The 19,924-nt window shown below is 44.8% G+C and overlaps 1 long non-coding RNA gene and 1 pseudogene across 1 annotated transcript; both read left to right on the top strand.

The window, feature by feature from the left end:
* The window catches only part of LOC115146096 (apolipoprotein B-100-like), a 32,946-nt pseudogene extending 13,863 nt beyond the window's left edge, over nt 1-19,083 (top strand).
* On the top strand, nt 4,147-10,135 carry LOC115146097 (uncharacterized). Its single transcript, XR_010459748.1, has 3 exons — nt 4,147-9,520; nt 9,613-9,685; nt 9,853-10,135. It is a non-coding gene; the product is annotated as an uncharacterized LOC115146097 (long non-coding RNA).
* Nucleotides 19,084-19,924: the final 841 nt, after the last annotated feature.

Here is a 19,924-nt window from a genome sequence, read left to right on the forward strand (position 1 = left end):
TCATCTGCAGGTTTCACTCAGGACATCCCACCCCTGAGGTCAAATAGGTGAAAGAGTTCATGGATACCATGAAGGTGCTTATGAAGAGTCCTGACAATGTGCTGCTTAGCAGGTGCTTATGAAGAGTCCTGACAATGTGCTGCTTAGCAAGGTGATCACCATGCTGAAGGATGAGCAGGACCCACAGGTCAGGAGCTTTGTGGCCTGCCGCCTTGACAACATCTGCCACTCTGTTGATCCCAAAATGCAACAGTAAGTGACAGTTTTCTACATGATATGTTCAGTCACTCCCTCTTCATTTACATGATTCATTTAATGTGTGTGATCACAGTGGTGGAAGGTGTTGATGTTTTCTGTATCTCCTACTGTATATGTATTTGACACCTGGCTAAGGAAATCATCTTCATTGAGTTTCTATTTTTCACAGTTGCGTAAAGTACTTTAGTAAAAAATACTTTAAAGTACTAGTTAAGTAGTTTTTTGGGGTATCTGTACTTTACTATTTATATTTTTGACAACTTTTACTTTTACTTCACTACATTCCTATAAAAAATCATTGACTTTTTACTCCATACATTTTCACTGACAACCAAAAGTACTCGTTACATGTTGAGTGCTTAGCAGGACAGGAAAATGGTCAAATTCACACACTTATCAAGAGAACATATGGTCATGCCTACTGCCTCTGATCTGGCAGACTCACTAAACACAAATGCATTGTTTGTAAATTATGTCTGAGTGTTGGAGTGTACCTCTGTACATTTTAAAAGCAAGAAAATTGTGTCTTCTGCTTTGCTTAATATAAGGAATTTGAAATTATTTACACTTTTACTTTTGCTACCTAAGTATATTTGACCAATTCCATTTACTTTTGATTCTTAAGTATATTTAGAACCTAATACTTTTAGACTTTTACTCAAGTAGTATTTCACTGGGTGACTTTCACTTTTACTTGAGTAACTTTCTATTAAGGTATGTGCACTTTTACTCAAGTATGACAACTGGGTACTTTTCCCACCACCGATTTTTCATCTGTCTGTCCAGCTGCAAAATCATGGGCTTGATTGTGTTCAATAGAATCACAGCAATATAATACCCTTTATTGTCCTAATCCCCATAATCATTTGTGCAACTCAAGCAAGTTGTGGGTTCTGAAAAGTGCTCTCTTTCTCTCTTCCTCAAGAATAAGACAGTTAGTATATCGAGGAGGCATTGCATCAGCACTCTGTTAATAACCACTTCGCCACAATGTCCCGCACCTGCAAAACGGACACCGCCATGGGCTCCATAAAGAGCAACATGATCTTTGATTCCACTGCATCCCTGCCAAAGGCAGGCCTGCTGAAGACCACCTTCAAAGCCTTTGGGTATAACAGTGATATGTTAGAGGTTTTTTAAAAACTATAGAAACTTTAAAATATATATTTATATAATAAAATGAAACATTTCATTAAAATGTTTCTTATTTAAAAGAATATTACATCAATATTGGTGTGATTACATTGATATCTTGTCTCCCCCTTTTTCCCACTTCCATTTTCAAGGTCTGTATTGAAGGAAATGGATATGAACTGAGCCTTGAGGCCCTCTTTGGAGAGCAAGGTTTCACCCCTGTCTCCAAGGCCTGTACTGGGCTGGTCTCAAGATGCCAGACTCAGTCCAACAGGTGCTGGAAAACTGTATAATTTGATATATTGCTGCTCAAGGAATAGTCTTTTCGTTTGGCTTGTCAGTGTGAGCTGAAGTATTCAAAGACATTTTTAATCATCCATATCTTACAGGCCCCACAGGACCTCGTAAGAGACATTGGACAGAACCTCCAAAAGCTTGTCAGGGAACTGCACTCTCAAGACTCCGCTGAGGCCATGGCCTACCTAAGGATTCTTGGAGATGAAGTTGGATACATCAAGTCCAGTGAGATGGAGCACATGGCCCCCGGACCCTAGCTATGAACTGACGTGTTCTTCAAGATAATGCCTCTTAAGGTAAATCATTGTTGACTGAATAGGTCATTCTGAGGGGGAAAGCATATAATAATATACAGTATGTGGAAACAATATAACTAAACAAAACAGTCAATTACAAATGAAGCTAAACATGATTTCAATTATTTCTATACATTTAGAGTATAACTGACTCACACCCAAAGTCTCTTTGTTTCAATTAGCCTTTTCTTTATTTTTGTACAGGCCATGCAGTCTCTTATGTCCAGTGTTGACAATGAGCTTCATGCCCACTACATCTTCCTGGATTAGAGTTTTTCCCTTCCCTCTGTGTCTGGCTTACCCCTGAAATTCTCCTTGTCTGGTGTCTTTGCCCCTGAAGCTAAGCAAGGTCTGAACTTTTCCCCTGGCATGGTAAACTGCCTGCTCTTTTGCTTCTATTCAATGACATGTATAGGCCTTATGGAACATGTTTGATGGATTTGGACTATATTTGGACAAATTCTTTCATTTATTTAGGATCCTAGGTGATTTTTACGTGTAAATTACGCCTTTCTTACCTGTAGCAGCAGCTGTATTTCATGCAATCTATTGATGTGGAGTTTAATACACGAATGGGCCTCGACATTCCTGAGTTTGTGGTGGCTGGCATCGAGATGCACACCAGCATATACCATGTGAGTTCCCTGAGTGTCAAAGTCACCATTAGCAAGAATGTTATCAAACTCTTCATATCTGCACCCAAGGGAACCACTCAGCTTCTATTCAGTGTCAGGTGGGAATTACTCTAACTTCAACTTAAATTATTTTACTTCTAATAATTGAATTTGAAATATAAGTGGCACATTATGGTTAGCTCACATACATATTAAGAATCCAGTTTGTATTAAATGCTATAATTTTTCAAATGTAGACCAACTTGACTTAAACCAGTCTCAACTTGCAGCAGTTATATTAAGCATTACTATATGATGTAAAAAGTCATATTAAATATTCTTAAATTAATTTCCTACAACTCTTCAAAATCCAGAAAGAAGCTGATGTAAGTGTCCTCCACCCAGACTAAGATGGTGCCCTCGATAGGAGAGGGCATGACAGACTCCACTGAGTACCAGCTCCTGTTTACTGGTATGAATATCTGCACCACACTGTGTTACGCCAACGCAAACTCAGACGATGCTCCATACTACCCCCTTACAGGGGAGAGCAGGTGAAGGCTGCGTCCATTGCTTGGATTTCCTAACATGATTGATTTCAACTGTATCATTCTATTTATTAAAAGGATCATCTTTAAGAGACACATGTCTGTCAATCCATTAGGCTTGATGTGGAGCTCCAACCAACAGGGGAGGTCACAGAATACACTGCTGCCATTACTTCTGAAACTCTCAGAGGGGGCAAGGAGGGACGAAAGAAAATGGACTCTCTGAACCTAACCCCGAGAGTGGAAGGTATGTATGTCCAATGGAGAACAAAAAAATTTGAATTAAGATGGACAAATGCCATAAATATCCACATAAAATCAATTGGGGTCTGCAGAGCGTTCTGAAAGTATTCAGACCACTTGACTTTTTCCATATTTGTTACTTTACAGCCTTATTCTAAAATTGATTAAATAAAAACATGTCCTCAATCTACAAACAATACTACATAATGACAAAGCGATAACAGGTTTTTTTTTTTGAATTTTAGCAAATTCATTAAACAATTAAACAGAAATACCTTATTTACTTAAGTATTCAGACTCTTTAATATGATACCTGAAATTGAGCTCAGGTGCATCATGTTTCCATTTATCATCCTTGAAATGTTTCTACAACTTGATTGGCATCCACCTGTGGTTAATCAAATTGATTGGATATTATTTGGAAAGGCAAACACGTTTTGTTTTGTGTCGAGGCATAGATCTGGGGAAGGGTACCAAATAATGTCTGCAGCATTGACGGTCCCCAAGAACAAAGTGGCCTCCATTCTTAAATGAGAAACGTTTGGAACCACCTAGACTCTTCCTAGAGCTAGCTGCCCGGCCAAACTGAGCAATCGGTCAGGGAGGTGACCAAGAACCCGATGGTCCCTCTGACAGAACTCCAGAGTTACTCTGTGGAGATGGGAGAACCTTCCAGAAGGTCTACCATATCCGCAGCACTCCACCAATCAGGCCTAGATGGAAAACACTCATCAGTAAAAGGCACATGACAGTTTGCCAAAAGGCATTTAAAGACTCTCAAAACCATGAGGAACAAGATTGAACTCTTTGGCCTGAATGCCAAGCATCATGTCTGGAGGGAACTTGGCACCACCCCTACGTTGAAGCATGGTGCTGGCAGCATCATGCTGTGGGGATGTTTTTCAACGGCAGCGACTTGGAGACTAGTCAGGATCGAGGAAAAGATGAACGGAGCAAAGTAGAGAGAGATCCTTGATGAAAACTTGCCCCAGAGTGCTCAGGATCTCAGATTGGGGTGAAGGTTCACCTTCCAACAAGACAACGACCCTAAGCACACAGCCAAGACAGCACAGGAGTGGCTTTGTGTAATGAAGGGGCGGTGAGTCGGAAGCAGGTGCAGGTGAAACATTTTAATAAAACAAAACCAAGAACATGACACTAACATAAGGCCGATACAGAAGAACAATACCAACTGGTGAGTGAACATGGGAGAGTAACATATAAAGGGGAGGAAACAAAGGTAATGGAGTCCAGGTGTGAATCATAATGATTAACAGGTGTGCGTAATGATGAGTGCCAAGTGTGCTCAATGATACAATCCTAGGACCGGTGGTTAGTACTCTAGAGACGTCATATGCCTGGGGGGAGAAGCAGGAGCAGACATAATCCCCAGGATGAAACACAGGGGTCTCACTGCGGTGACGGTCTGCCTATTCCCTCTGACGATGAACGGCGTGCTGGGGTCCCACGTGCGCATTGTTCCACACCTCCTCCATGTGCCGGAACTACTCATCTACTACAGGAGCCATGGTCTGGCCCGGAGTCCATGGGGCCAGGGCCGGCTGGAAACCCAAAACACACTGGAAGGGGTTCAACCCAGTCGAGAAGTGACGTAGAGAGTTCTGGGCATATTCTGCCCAAGGAAGGAAATGTGCCCACTCAGCCTGCCGGTCCTGACAGTGACTCCTCAGGAACCTCCCCAGCTCCTGATTCATCCTCTCCACCTGCCTGTTAGACTGAGGCCGATACCCGGATGTGAGGCTAACCGTGACCCCAAGCTTCTCTAAGAAGGCCCTCCATACTCGGGATGTGAATTGGAGGCCACGGTCCGAGACAATGTCCTTCGGAAGGTCATAATGCCAGAAGACCTGCTGGAAGACTGCCTCAGAAACCTGGAGAGCAGTGGGAAGACCAGGAAGAGGGGTGAATCGACATTACTTTGAAAATCTATCCACTACCACCAGAATGGTGATGAAACCATCAGAAGGGGAAAGATCAGTAACAAAGTTAATGGACAGATGGAACCAAGGTTGCTGAGTCACGGGAAGTGGCAGGAGCGTCCCTGCTGGAGCATTTCCGGGGGGGAATTGGTTTGAGCACACATGGAACAGGAGTTGACATATCGAGTAACATCCTGCACCACAGTGGGCCACCAGTATTTCTCAGTGAGGGAATGGATAGTGCGAGAAATCCCTGGATGTCCAGCGATGACAGGTGTGTGCCCAGTTCAGCAGCCGATCCCTTAACCCTGTGTGAACGTAGATACGCATGGGAAGATAATTCTGGGGTGCAGGCTCCCTCTCTAGAGCCTGGTGAATGTCCACATCTACTTCCCAAACCACTGGACCCACGACTCGGGATTATGGGATTATGGGTGCCCTCAGGCTAGGACCCTCCCCTGAATCGTAAGTGTGGGACAGGGCATCAACCTTGATGCTCTTAGAACCTAGGCGATAGGTCAGCATGAAGTAGAACCTGGTGAAGATGAGGGCCCACGTGGCTTGGCACAGATTCAGTCTCCTCGCTGTCCGTATGTACACAAGGTTCCGATGGTCGGTGAGGATGACGAATGGTTCCTTGGTGCCCTCCAGCCAGTGTCTCCACTCCTCTAATGCTAACTTCACCGCCAAGAGCTCCCGATCTCCAACGCCATATTTCCTCTCTGCGTGGGACAGTTTCTTGGAGAAGAAAGCACAAGGATACAATTTTAATGGGTCCCCCTGTCTTTGTGACTAAACTGCCCCCACACCCACCTCCGATGCGTCTACCTCAACCACAAATGGTAGAGTGTGATCTGGGTGTTTTAGCAAGGGGGCGGAGGTGAAACGCTCCTTGAGGAGACGAAAGTCCTCGTCGGCTGCTGGAGACCAAACCAACCTACGAGGCCCACCCTTGAGGAGGGAGGTGAGAGGGGCGGCGACGGCACTGAAGTTCCTGATGAAGCGGCGGTAAAAGTTGGCAAACCCCAAAAAACGTTGTAATCCTTTGATGGTGGTTGGGACTGGCCATGACCTTACCGCATCTACCTTCTTGTCCTCCATCCTCACTCCCTGCAGGCTGGTAGCCCAAGAAGGAGACAGCCCTCTGGTGGAATTGGCACTTCTCCGCCTTGATGAACAGGTGGTTAGCCAAGACTGCTATAACGCGAGTGATGTGATCTTCCAGGTTGGTCGGGAAGATCAGGATGTCATCGATGTACACAATCACCTGACGTCCGAGCATGTCCCTAGACACCTCGTTGACGAATGCCTGGAACACTGATGGAGCATTGGTTAAGCCAAAGGGCTTAACCAAGTATTCGTATTGACCAGACATCATGCTGTACGCCCTCTTCCACTCATCCCCCTCCCGGATGCAAATGAGATTGTAGGCACTCCGCAGGTCCAGTTTGGTGAAGAACTGGGACTCGCGGAGCTGCTCGATGGCTGACGGCACCAGCGGGAGAGGGTACCGATACTTTGTGGTGATGTCTCGATTACCGTGGACTCAATAACAAGGGCATCCTCCCTCCTTCTTGGCCACGAAGAAGAAACCAACCAATGCAGGGGACGTGGACCAGCGGATGAAACCCTGTTGGAGCGCCTCTTGAATGTAGTCCTCCATGGTCTGGGTCTCAGTCACCAACAGAGGGTAGATGCATCTGCGCGGAGGTGTAGCCCCGGAAAACTAGTCAATGGTAAAGTCCCAGGGCCGATGAGGAGGGAGACAGGTAGCGCGGGTCTTGGAGGAAACCTCCCTTAGACCCTGATATTCCCCCGGTTTGTTGGGGCTGAAGGGCAACCACAGGACTCTCAACCAACGTGTAAACAGGGGACAGGAAAGCAGGTATTCCGGCATTCAGGTGACCAGTTGGTGATTCTCATCCTCGACCATGAGATGGTAGGGTTATGGCGCTGAAGCCAAGGTAGGCCGAGGATGATCTTGTGAACTAGTGCACTGGTGATGAAGGGGATGTTTTCCTGGTGATTGGGCTCCACGGTTGAGTGGTTGGGTGATGTGTGTGATGGTTCCGGATCCTAGAGATCGACAGTAGAGACTTTGAACCGGTAAAGGAGAGGAGAGCGGGTAGGTAGTAATATTGAGAGAGGAGGCAAGGGTCTGAGTCCCCCGAGGCGCCGGAATCCACTAAAGCTGTAGACACAGGGCATGAGGGACAGGCAGCCAGAGTGATGGTACTACAAAGAATCTAACAGGAAGAGCAGTAGATGGAATATTCACTCCTAGTCCAGGGGATGTAACATCACGTGACCCTCCCTCTGCTCTAGTGGATCCCGGATTCTGAAGAAACGGACACCGCTGGCCTTGTGCCCTCCCTGGCCACAGTACAGCCAGAGCCCCAGCTGTATCCGTCTGCGTCATTCCGCCACGGGAAGGCGTGTGACCCCTACCTCCATGGGTTCAGGCTCTGATGCCAAACACTCACCGAAGGAGGGAGAGAAGCGATGAAGAGGAGGTTATCCAGATGGATGGCCATCTCAATGAGTGCGTCCAGGGTGAGGTTGTCATCTCGGCTGGCCAGTTCCATCTGGATCTCCTCGCGCAGACCTCTTCTAAATAACGTGCTGAGCGCCGGCTCATTTCATCCACTGGTAGCTGCTACTGTCCGGAAGGTAAGTGCATACTCAGCAGCTGTCTGATTCCCCTGCTGGAGCTGAAGCAGATGCTCACCTCCCTCTCTGCCCTCCGCGGGATGATCGAAAATACGTGAACCCCTCATAAAACCCAAGAAGACTATCAAAAAGAAAATAGCCTGCACAGAGAGACAGGAAACACAGGGATAAATACACTTTGGGAAATAAGCGACACCTGGAGGGAGTGGAGACAATCACAGGAACAGGTGAAACAGATCAGGGCGACACATAAGGCAGAATGCCGATACACAAGAACAATACCAACTGATGAGTGAACATGGGAGAGTGACATAGAAAGGGGAGGAAATTATGAAGGTAGTGGAGTCCAGGTGTGAATCATAATGATTAACAGGTGTGTGTAATGATGAGTGCCAGGGCCCTCATTTATCAATGTTGCCTACAAACAGAAATGTTCGTAAAACATGCATGCAATAATTTCTAAGCAAAGTGTGGGATTTATTCATTTGTTCTTATACTTGAGAATGTGCGTAAATTTAAGCACACCTCTGACCATGCGTACACACAGCACCTTGTGGTAGAAAAGTGAAACTGCTAATGAAATACCATCCACCAAATGGAGAAAGGGATTGACATACTGTATCAAATAATAAACTATGAAGAAAAAAGATAATACATTAATGGTTTATTCATGTATTTCTTTCATAGACACTTATGCTACTAATAGTTTTCTCAGGGTGCTATCAAATTCATAAATATGAATAAATAATAAAATAAATTAGAAAGGGAGTGGAATGTAAGGTTGGAGGCAATTTAGTTAAACCAGTTAAATAATATTAAAGGCAACACTGAGGCATCGTGACTTGTCCAACATGGCACATCTTGCATTGCTGGAGGACCTGGCACAAGCTGCATTAAGCAGGGAGCATGTTTTCAGTGAGCGTGCAGATGTTTTTGCTGAGAGCGACACTTGGCTTATTAGTAGATTTCATTTTCCAAGGCATAGTTTATTGTATCTCTGCAACCAACTCTCTCCAGTATTAGAAAGGGAGACGAAACGCACCAATGCCATCCCAGTGCGTACCCAAATCCTCTCTACCCTGGGATTATTTTTGGCCACAAGAACATTCCAACGGGAGATTGAGGATCGGTCTGGCATTTCACAACCAACCATGAGCCGAATATTGCCTGCAGTCCTTCATGGCATTATTTCATTGACCCCACAATACATACAGTTTCCACTGCTGTGCAACAGGCCAGAGTGGAAAGGGATTTCCATGCCATTGCTGGATTTCACAATGTCATTGGAGCAGTTGACTGCACCCACATCACAATAAAAGCACCATCATTGAACAAATTCAACTTGTTCAACCGAAAAGGTTATCATTCTGTCAATGTGCAGGTCCTCTGTGATTCAAATTTGGCTTTGTTGAATGTAGTGGCCAAACGGCCAAGTGGAACACACGATTCATTCATTGTGCAGGACAGTTCAGTCGGCCCTAACCTCCAGGAAGGAGCTGTTAAGGACGGATGGCTTATTGGTAAGTGACTTATGTTTTATTTGCAAGGTTTTATTTGCCATGTTAGACCTCTACTGGGAAACAATATCTGAATGTTGTGTTCAATACTGCAGAACACCGGGGCTACCCATTAAAACCATGGCTGATGACTCCCCTCACAAACCCCTCAAACCAACAAGAGGCAAGGTACAACCAAGCCCAAGCACGAGCAAGAGCAACAGTGGAGTGCACCATAGGCCTGCTGAAAGGGCATTGCCTGGCTGCAATACCAGCCTAGCAAGGTTTGCCTCTACAATGACATTCCTTCAAATGCCATTACGTGAATGTAATACAATGTGCAAATTCCTTTTTAGGTTTGCTACATTGTCAAGGCTTGCAGTGTGCAACATTGCAATCAAAAATGGCATTCCCCTGAATGATCCAACCAGACCCACTCGCCAAAGAGGACACCCTTCTTGTAGGCCTGGGGATGAGGGGTCAGCCAAATCACCCACATCTGTCAAGATTTCATGTTTTGTTATTTTTGTTATATTAATTTTGTTACATTTATTTTGTTATATTTATTGTCAAGAAAAAATATTGAGATGTGGTCCATGTCTGAATATAGTTGCAAAAATAAAGCTTGACTTACCATCAGTTGGTGTGTCTAGTATTCCTTCAGGGTCTGGGAGAGGGTCCTCAGTATCACCATCACAAATGAAGCCAGACACTGAGGCCTCTCCAATGATGCTGCCAATGTGCTGGTCCATAGCAGACAGTGAAGAGTCACTCTGCCCTCCTCCTGTTGCACTTATCCCTTTTGTGGATCATATTTCCATTTCCTTTTCATTTCATTAACTGTTATGCACTCAGATGAGGCAGAATTTACCACAGCTGTAACCTGCTCCCAAGCATTATTTTGTATCTTATCTGTCAAGCCATTGCTGAGGGCTCCAAAAAGTATGGCTTGTTTTGTTTCCACTTTGGTGATCAAAAGTATATTTTATGCGTCCGAATAGTTTTTTTTTTTTTGTCTTCTTTGATTTCTCCATGTTGGCGGACAGAAATTAGTGACATTTCTTTCTGTAAATGAGACTTCACGTGCACTAGCACAGTGTTTTAGAATGTTTCTGATTTATCAAGGCAAAATACTTACAGGTATCAAGCATACAAGCAATTGATGAATACCAACTTTTTTGTTCTTGTGAATATTCTACATTTACTTTGTACGAGTTAATTTATAAGATTTTCTACGCAACATTGATAAATGTGCGTAATGATGAATCCCAGGACCAGTGGGTAGTACCCTGGCAACGGCTTACGCTGTGGGGGAGGAACAGGAGCAGATGTGACAATTTGGTACAAGCCTCTGAATGTCCTTGAGCGGCCAAGCTAGAGCCCGGATTTGAAACCGATTGAACAACTCTGGAGAGACCTGAAAATAGCTGTGCAGCGACGCTCCCCATTCAACTTGACAGAGCTTGATAGGATCTGCAGAGAAAAATGGGAGAAACTCCACAAATACAGGTGTTTGTAGCGTCAAACTCAAGATACTCAAGGCTGTAATCGCCGCCAAAGGTTCCTCACCAAAGTACTGAGTAAAGGGTCTGAATACTTATGTAAATGTGAGTTTTCAGTTTTTATTATTTTATACATTTGCAAACATTTCTAAATACCTGTTTTTGCTTCATCATTATGGGGTATTGTGTGTGGATTGATGAGGAGAAAAAACCGATTGAATCAATTTTAAAATAAGACTGTAACGTCACAAAATGTGGAATAAGTCAAGGGGTCTGAATACTTTCCAAATGCACTGTATCTGTCCTCTCCATATTAGGTGCTGAGCCCACAGAGGCGACCGTAACACTGAAGTACTGCAAGGACACTCTAACCACTGACGTCCAGATCCCTGATTACGACAGGAATAAAGCTGGCAGTCACAGATGGCAACATCAAGGGGAAGAAGATGCGTGGCACAATATTTCACAGTTGTTTCTAGTTGGCCGTTCCAGGTAAAATAAATCACAGTGTTGTAATTCTTTCCAGTCTTCCTCTGTGCAAAAAGTAATTGTGAGATATGCTAAGTGTCAGACAGCTTTTTCTCTGTGATGTGTGACCTGACAATGTCAATAACAAAATGTAACTGCAAACAGTAATGATTAAAGTCTTACATCTGGTTTTCCCATAAATATGACAACAAGTTTGAGGTGAAGATGAAGTCCGACCTGAACTCTGAGATTCAAAACTCATCCCAAATACAGAAGATTACCAGAGGCAGCTACAAAAGCTCATTGATGACATACTAGATCAGAAAGTGGCTAAAACTGATATGAAAGTGCAGCACATTGTTACCAAAGCCATTGAGGTGAGGAATGTTGGCGCTGTGTTTGAAATATATTTTGGTTAATGCCATCGGCAGTCATTTTTCCAATTGTCTACTCCCAATTGCAGCAGTTTTGTTTCCATTGATAACATTTCTCTACAAAAATGATCAATCTCAAAGTATCTGTTTTTAGGCAAGCAACATTTAGACAAGGTTGCTTCACAAGGTTGCTGGAAGAAACAATAGGAGCCTCGCTGAACTCACTCTGCCCACCGGGCCTGAGAATCTGTTCCTTCAATCGTAAGTATGTGACAATTCACATATTAAATGGGTTGGGGTTATTTCCATTTCAATCCATTCAATTCAGGAGATAAAATTAAATCTCCATTTAATAATGGCAAAGTGTCAAGGGAAACAGGATAAATTCATCACTAATGACAATAAGTTAATTTGTCACTTTCTTGTTTTTTTGTTTATTTGTTTTTACAAAGGTGACAGCCCTTACAAAAAAAAGATTTCAGTTTTAAAACTGTAACTGCAGTTCCAGTGCAAACTTAATGCAGTAAAAAAAATGGTGTTATTTTGGATGCAGTATTTGCAGCATACTGCAGTTATACTGCATTCTAACTACAGTTATACTACAGTGTACTGCAATTATACTGAACTCTGACTCAAACCTTTTTCGTAAGGGAGTTTATTCAGATACCAGTTCAACCAGAACAAAATGGCCGTCTACCTTGTTGAGCCTTTGGGAGGAAAATCTTCTGAAGAGCTAAACTTTCCCACTACCCTGTACATTCCTTTGATCGATGTTACTGAAATAGGTTGGATGACTCCTGCCAATGAGACCCAAATCCTAACTTTCACCATACCCCGCTCTTTTGATTTCATGCTGCCCTTGCTTGCTCCAAAGTGATCAGCAACTTCTACAAATGGGAGGGATCCATCTCTGGGGGAAACAACACTGTTGATGCTCCCAGCTATATTGCTCATTATAAACTGGGTGGTTTGAGCCCTGAATGCTGATTGGCTGACAGCCGTGGTATATCAGAACATATACCACGGGTATGACAAACCTTTTATTTGTATTGCTCTAATTACATTGGTAACCAGTTTATAATAGCAATAAGGCACCTCGGGGGTTTGTGATATTTATTATTACTTACATACAATGGGTTACCAACATATTCAAATAATGACTGACATATTTTCATTAAAAACGTTATTTTGATGAATTTATTGATACTATTTCATCCTACCACAAGATATAGTCCAGGAACAAATCTATGGTTGCTACCCAAGCCAGCTGGTCGTTCGTTCTATTGGTTCGGATGTCAGAGACGTGACCCAGTCGTTCAGTCTTTTTGTTCTGCATCTATGGACGTGACGGAGTCATTCGTTCTGTAAGGAATGACTCTGCAGAAGAGAAGCAGGTACATGGAGTTGACATTTAATTGGAACGGACAGGCAACAGGACAGGAACAGCGTCAGAACTGGGAAACACAAAGACAGACAACAATCAATGCAGCAGCGGGGAACTGAGCTGGAGACCTGACAAATATATGGGAGGTAATAAACAGGTAATTGAGTCCAGGTGAGTCCAATAATGCTGATGCGTGTGACGAGGGAAGGCAGGTGTAAATAATGATGGTGGCAGGAGTGCGTAATGCAGGGCAGCCTGGCGCCCTTGAGTTCCAGGGGGAAGAGCGAAGCAGGCGTGACAGTACCCCCCCTAGCGGCGCCACCTGGCGTCCCACCTGGGCGAGCCTGACGGGCCGGCTGAGGCACGGGAGCTGGACAAGCCGGCTGGGCATAAAATCCCTACGAACCGACAGAGGTGTGGGAGCCTGGCGAGCCGGCTGAGGCATAGGAGCCTGACGATCCGGCTGAGAAGTGAAAGCCTGTCGATCCCGCTGAGGCGTGGGAGCCCGATGATCCGGCTGAGGCGTAGCAGCCTGACAAGCTGGCTGGGTGTGAAAACCTGACGATCCGGCTGAGGCGTAGCAGCCTGACAAGCTGGCTGGGTGTGAAAACCTGACGATCCGGCTGAGGCGTAGCAGCCTGACAAGCTGGCTGGGTGTGAAAACCTGACGATCCGGCTGAGGCGTAGCAGCCTGACAAGCTGGCTGGGTGTGAAAACCTGACGATCCGGCTGAGGCGTCCCAAGCTGGCTGGGTGTGAAAACCTGACGATCTGGCTGAGGCCGGACGTGGGATGGGCGCCTTCCGAGCCAACCCGGGGCAAGGAAACCTCTCGAGCCGGCTAGGGCACGGAAGCCCGACGATCCAGATAAGGCAGATAAGGTTCCATCGGCGGCAGCCCCCAGACCCAACGTCACCACCAACCGAACCGCCAACACTCCACGATGCTTCATTTGATGACTGCTACATTCTGTAAGGAACAACGCTGCAGAAGAGAAGCAGGTACGGGGAGTTGACATTATAATTGGAACGGACATGCAACAGGACAGGAACAGCGTCAGAACTGGGAAACACAAAGACAGACAACAATCAATGCAGCAGCGGGGAACTGAGCTGGAGACCTGACAAATATATGGGAGATAATAAACAGGTGATTGAGTCCAGGTGAGACCAATATCGCTGATGTGCGTGATGAGGTAAGGCAAGTGTGCGTAATGATGGTGGCAGGAGTGCGTAACGTAGGGCAGCCTGGCGCCCTCGGGTGCCAGGGGGGAAGAGCGGGAGCAGGCATGACAAGTTCTAAATATTCCATTGCCATACTGGCTGGAAACGTTCTTATCGTAAGCTTGCTAACTAGCCAACTACGGCTAACTTACAGTCACGTCAAACAGTGCAGAAAGAATCAAATCGGTAGCTGCATTTGTTTAAGCTGTTTTCTAGTGACATTTATTTGGATACATCCATAACAAAGAGCTAATGAGGCACGATTTCTCCTGGCATAGAAAATGTGCTCTCTCGTTAGGACACTGTTGTTCAGAGGAGCTACCCAACAACATAGCTACACAAGAACTTCAAACTGAAGCTGCAAAGACTGCAAACTAGCTGCACTTTGTTTCGTTGCACCTTTTTTCGATTGACATTTCTTTGTATATATCCATAAAAATTATGCCAGCTGTTTCATGATTTCGACTGGCTGAGAAACACTGCCTGCCTCTCTCTCTCTCGTCCCGACTCCCGACCCTTCACATTCATTTCTATGGGACAGTTGGAGATCGAATTTGAATATTGAAACCATGTTGAAATGTCAGAGAGACAGACAGTAAGGTTTATACAAATCTCCACTGTTGAAAACTTTATTTTAGTCTAAAAGAAATGTATGATAATGTCTAAATACTTTTAATAGTGGAGATCTGTCATGAGAATTATGTTCTCAATGTTCATAAACTGAACTTCAATTAAACTACTCGGTCTGCTACCAAGAATTTGTACGATTCTTGTTGAAATGAAACAGACAGAGGCCAGTCTACAATAGTCAGCAACGTTTATTTACGAGAGCTCTGCTTATCATTTCATGTACATTGGTTTATATACCTCTCATTTCGTCATAAATGTTCCTCCTCCTCTCAGACATCCATGAACTCTGATGGTCTTGAAGTCAACTCTGAAGGCTCCCTTACCTTTAAAGATGGCCATGGATTACATAAGTCCACTGTGACAGTGAACAGAAATGGAGTGGTTACCAGTGGCACCAACAGCATGCAGTGCAGTCCCTTGACATTTGAAAACATCTACAATGGTGACATAGGTAGTAGTGGCACCACCCTGACATCCACGACAAAAGGAATGGCTGAAGAAAGCAGCGTCAAGCTAAGTTTGGAGGGCAGAATATCAAGTACTGAGGCTTCACTAGGTAGGCAGTACCTTCAGAGGCAATGCCTATGATTCAAACACAAGAAGCACAATTAAACTGGCATTGAGGGGACCAGGAGGGGACCTTCCCCAACAACATGAAGGGATCTCTGCAGGACATGAAGACAGAAAACACCCATGGTCTCACATTATGGACCCTGGCTTTCTGCTCTTAGACAGACTACTTCATCTGTGAGGATGATACAAACATGATATAAAGGTTGGCATGAAGCCTTGTTTTACCTCCATTGACATGAAAAATTATCTCAAGTTCTTTGACCTCCGTATGACCAATGAAGGCCACGTGAAGATGAAGCCTACCAAGCTAAACCGGACTGTAATTGTAAGAGGAGCCTACGGAGAAGAACATGTGCTCAGGCACACTTATGAAATGAACTATGCTGACCTACAGTAGCTGGCACACTGAAGTTTAGCACAACTGGGAAGATAATGGATGCACAGATGAGACACAACTGGGAAATTTAAATTGCAGGACTGACCTCCAGTGTCAATGTCAATTCCACAATCAACAGTGATGGTCTGGTGGACCTGTTTGGGAAGCAAACTGGGCAGCTCTACAGCAAGTTGCTTGTGAAAGTAGAGTCTCTTGCACTTGCTTATTCACATGACTGCCTGGCCTCAACCACACCTGCTAGCGAGTGGAGAATCTGCTGCTCACCTGGATAACACATTTGACGGTCTTCTAACACCCAGTGAACAGTCATTGACCTAGAAGACTAAATCCAAGTTTGACAACCACGCTTATAATCAAGACTTCTAACAATGCTGAGAAGCTCAGAGAAGGAAAATCAAGAATTCAATGTCTCCGGTTTCTTGAAGTTTGACAAGAACAGTGACTCACATATCGTCAAGCCTCCCTTCATTAAAATACTTCCAGCTGCTTTTGAGCTTCTCATGAATGCTGTTGTCAATGCTCCGGAGGCCATGCAACAATATATCATCAGTTTAGACATTAACCAGCTAATTGGTGGGCTAAGACTTCATTTGGACAATCTGCAAGTCAGTGACAAGTCAATGAGAGAGATTGATTTGGAGTACAAAGTGAATGAGGTGAAAGAGAAACGGATTCTTTTGACACAAGAGTATGCTGAGACACTTGAAGACTTGAAGGCCTCTGTGGAGAATGAACTCCACCAAAATCAGAGACCTGATGGCTACATTCACGGGCAGCATTGAGAGGGGAGACTTTCAAATGCCATTCCTCTCACAAATTGGAAATCAACTGAAGGACTTTGATTACCATTTTAAAATCAGAGAGACAATTGTCCGAGCTATTGATGCAATTGAGGATGTCATCAGACAGATTGATCTACAGAAGCTAGGCGACAGCCGTGTTGCCTGGTTGGGGGACATTGATGGTAGATTTAGAATCAAAGAAAAACTTCAAGATAAAATTAATGATTTGAAACAGGTTATTGAGACCTTTGATGTCACAATGTTTTTCCAGGATCTGAGGGATTACATCCTTCCGATCATCTTTGCTATATATGTGCAGCAGCTAACTGCTAAGATTCCCTCTGAGGAGATGACCAGGGTCCTTGAATCTATAATGGATGTAATTGTCAACTGGTTGAAGAATATGAAATTGCAGACAAAATCAATGCTGTGTATTCTCACATCAGAAATCTGCTTCTCAGGTATGATTTTGACAAGATAATTAAAGTGTTCATGGATCAGACTGTAGTACTCATTAATTGATGCAACCTGCGATCGCAGGTTGATGCCTTGAGATCTATACACTGAAGTCATGTATGACAAAGTTATGCAACTACTGGATGGGGCTGTAAGTGCGTTAAAATCAATTGACTTCAAGCAAAGCATTGATGAGCTAAATTAATACATTTCTGGAGTCATCAAAACCATAAAGGAGTTTGACTAAAATATGTTTATTGACAATGCTAACCAGAAGATCAGTGAACTAACAAGTTATGTTAATAATCAAATTGAAGCATATGGAATCGCTCTTCCGGAGAATCTTCAAATAATAGGAACAACTCAAAGAGCCAAAAGTTGCCGTAAAGATGATGACAGCTGTGATTGATACTACAGCCTTCGATGATATAAAGTTGATTAAACAGAAAGCCCTTCAAAATGTGAGCGATAGAGTTAACGGCATGAACATTAGAGAGGAGATACTCATCTATCTGCAAAAGGCAAGTGACTCCTAAACCAACAAGGTCGGCTACATTTCTGTTCAGCAGAACAAACTAATTGAGAAAATCCGCAAGGTGGCCAAGGACCAAGATGCACTAAAGACAGCAGAGGTTGAGATTTCCTCCTTTTTAGTGCCTCTCTCACTGACCTTGTCATTCCCACCATCCAAATCAACCTGAACTGAACAGGCTGCAGGACATAAGCATTCCGGCCCAAAACTCAGTCCCTGAGTTCACCATTCGGAGTTCTTACACTGTACCAGCCATGACCATAGATTTTGAGGAAATCAAAGAAAAGATCATTGCATTCATCAACCAGGTCTAAGAATATGAGGTTCCAATGCATCTACCCAAGGCCATCTTTTAAGACTTTAAAACACTTTACCTATCCGACCTCCCGGACCTGACCTATGCAAATTGCATAAAAATGTAACTAAATGTTCCATTATCTTTGTAACGGCTGTCGTGGGAAGAAGGTGAGGACCAATGGTACGTGTTCATCTTATTTAATGAAAACTGAACACTGAATAACAAAACAACAACGAAAACAACCGAAACAGTTCTACCTGGTGCAGACACACAAAGACAGAAAACAACCACCCACAAAACACAATAGAAAACATGCTCCCTAAATATGGTTCTCAATCAGGGACAACGATTGACAGCTGCCTCTGATTGAGAACTGTTACGGATACAGTTATCCTGTGTGTGTGTGTATCCTGTGTGTGTGTTTCTTTTCTCTCCTTCTCCCCTCACAGGTGAAAACCATCACTCTCCAATCAGTCAACAATCAATCATCAATCAGAAGACACACCTCCTCCTACTTCCTACCCTATCACAGTTCCTTCATTTGTTTGCTCTGGAGCAATCTCTAGCTCAATCTCTCTGTAAATGCCATGTCTGTAGGTCTCTGTGTTTCACTCTCGCTTTGTGTCTTAACCTCTCTTTTGTTTGAGCACCTCCATAGCACTTTGTCATCACCTGTGAGTATTGTTTTTGGTTATGGTGTTTGTTTGTTTGTGGGAAAAGGGGGAAACCAAGACAAGTCGCCCATGGGCATACACTACCCGTAGGTGAACTTTGTTAAATACACTAGTTAGAACTGGGCGGACCACCCACTGTATTTTTGGTTAGTTAGTTAGCTGTTGTTAAAGTAGGCTAGTCTAGCTTAGGGGTGTTTTTGAATACTTATTGTTTCTTTCCTTGGGTCCAGCTCAGCCCCTTTTCCTGCTCCCCCCATTACCGTGTGTTTATAAATAAACCTGGAGTTTGACGGTAGATTTCTGTTGTCGTGGTTATTTTGTTCACACTTTTACTTTGTCACAATAATAATTTGCATGAGTTATGTTACGGGTCTCATTACCATCCCCCCTAGACTGTCGGGCCAAAAGGGATTCGTAACAAGAACCATACAGGCCAAACACAGAAATAGCAAATCATAGAAAACTAACATAGACAACCCACCCCACCCAACCCACGCCCTGACCATACTAAAACAAAAGACCCCACTCCACCATAGTTTTCTCCGCCTCTTTATCCGCCTCTGTGCCCTCTTAAGGACGGCGACCCTCGCCGCCGACCTCGGACTGGGGACTCTAGCCCCGGGTCCCAAATGGATGGGAGATTCCGGCAGCACCGGACAGACGGGAGATTCCGGCAGCACCGGACAGGCGGGAGACTCCGGCAGCTCCGGAGTGAAGGGCGATTCTAGCAGCGCCGGCGTGACGGACGGCTCTGGCAGCTCCTGGCTGACCGACGGCTCTGGCAGCTCCTGGCTGACCGACGGCTCTGGCAGCTCCTGGCTGACCGACGGCTCTGGCAGCTCCTGGCTGACTGACGGCTCTGGCAGCTCAGGACAGACGGGAGACTCTGGCAGCTCAGGGCAGACGGGAGACTCTGGCAGCTCAGGACAGACGGGAGACTCTGGCAGCGCTGGGCAGGAGGAAGGCTCTGGCAGCGCTGGACAGATGGGAGCACCTGTAGGGGGGAGACGTAGAGACAGCCTGGTGCGGGGGGCTGCCACCGGAGGGCTGGTGCGTGGAGGTGGCACCGGATAGACCGTGAAGGCGCACTGGAGGTCTCTAGCACCGAGCCTGCCCAACCCTACCTGGCTGAATGC

Source organism: Oncorhynchus nerka, linkage group LG18, assembly GCF_034236695.1.
Source record: "Oncorhynchus nerka isolate Pitt River linkage group LG18, Oner_Uvic_2.0, whole genome shotgun sequence".
NCBI classification, from domain to species: domain Eukaryota; kingdom Metazoa; phylum Chordata; class Actinopteri; order Salmoniformes; family Salmonidae; genus Oncorhynchus; species Oncorhynchus nerka.